Source organism: Wasmannia auropunctata, unplaced genomic scaffold, assembly GCF_000956235.1.
Source record: "Wasmannia auropunctata unplaced genomic scaffold, wasmannia.A_1.0 LD336116.1, whole genome shotgun sequence".
Taxonomy (NCBI): Eukaryota; Metazoa; Arthropoda; class Insecta; order Hymenoptera; family Formicidae; genus Wasmannia; species Wasmannia auropunctata.
Genome location: NW_012026774.1, coordinates 4,791,783 through 4,793,407, shown reverse-complemented (window position 1 = coordinate 4,793,407; position 1,625 = coordinate 4,791,783).

The following is a 1,625-nucleotide window of genomic DNA, read 5'->3' as shown; positions in this document are numbered from 1 at the left end:
TCGAGCGTCGAGACAGTGCCGACGACATACGAAAAATTGGTAAAGGAAATCGAGACTGGCGCGGGAGCGCCTATGATAGTGTAAAGTAGCCGGTCTTGTATAGGCGCGCATTGGCGCGCCAATCGAATGACGTAACGAAGTATGAACGTATGCATAAAAGGGACGAATCTAGGTAGCGCGAGTAAGCATGGTTTTTATATAGATGGACAAGGAACGGGCAGAACTCGATAGACGGTGAAGCCGTAAGGACGTGTGGGTTTTGTTTTCGAGTATAGATTAGCCATTGCGTGAACGACAGAGTTGATATTGTAATAATACAAGGCATCTGAACAAGATTGTTATACTTCTGACGTGATAAAGATAGTAAGAAAGGACACCTGAGTTAGTTAATTGCCTTGACCTTTACAATAGCGCCTGTTGTGGCGCAACCCGTCGTCCACGCAACAAACACAGAAGAGTTGGTGCGACAGACGGAAGCGATAATTAAGTTCGCTCTACTGAGCGAGTAACGCCGAGCGCGTAAAGTCAGACGCGACGTCATCGCGTCGCGCGGAGTAATATCCGCACCGATAAGAAGGGCGGATCCCGCGATTTAATAGAAGATTTATTTGATTGGCCGATGAAAGACGGCCATGTTCTCTGTTTCCGAGGGAGGAGCGTTACTACCCGGGCACGTCCGAGAGTTTCGCGCCTCACTCGGGGTCATTTGTCTTTCGACTCTCCGATGAGTCTGACGAAGTCCCGGCCGCGTGATAAAACCGCCGTCGTTAATTTTATAAGTACGCGATACGCGATAAAGCGACGCGAATAATTCCGCGTAAACGCGAAGACCGTTCAAGGTGTTAATTAAACGAGTCGGGTTCACCGTAATCTGGTAAATCTCGTTATTTCCGACAGCCGTAAAAGCATAAATTGCAGAGCGTCGGGTTAAATCATCCGGAAGCGAATTTCTTTTATCGCGAGCGATTTCGTTGAGTCCGCTTGAGCAATCGTGGTTCCGATTTCGTTTGCACACCGTCGTGAATTGCTTGTAACGCGCGTGGTCCGCGAAACGCGTCGCGTTTGTAATTCCGACAAATTGTACGAATGCAGAGCGAGTGAACGAGTGTGCGTATGTCTTATGATCGTTTTTTATTAAACATTATTTGATAAATCAAAAGCGCGTTCACCCGATTAATGATCCTGCTTCGTTCCTGCATGCCTTGCGCATCACACACATCGCTTTCCGAGAGACAGGAAGTCGTGAGACCGAGCAGCGTACCTGAAGGAAGGACGTCCGACGGCAGTTTCCCGAGCAATCAACCTTCCTTGTTCCTGAGGTCAAACAAGGTGGCGATCGAATAAAGTAAGAAATTTACATTGAAACTGTGAAGTACTTCGTATATTTTCGTTTTTGTGTGAATCTGAAGGAATGCAGGGCTATGACACTTTGTCTTTATTCAATGTATAACTCTTGGCCTTCGTTAATATATCAGCCACTTGCTTTTACTGACTTCCCCTTTCTTCGTGGCCCGCAGGCAACCCCCACTGCTGCTACTCTTCCGCTGCTGCGCACGCATACTCTGCTCACGCATTCTCACGCACACTCATGCTCATACTTCGCATACATTACAGAAACATACACG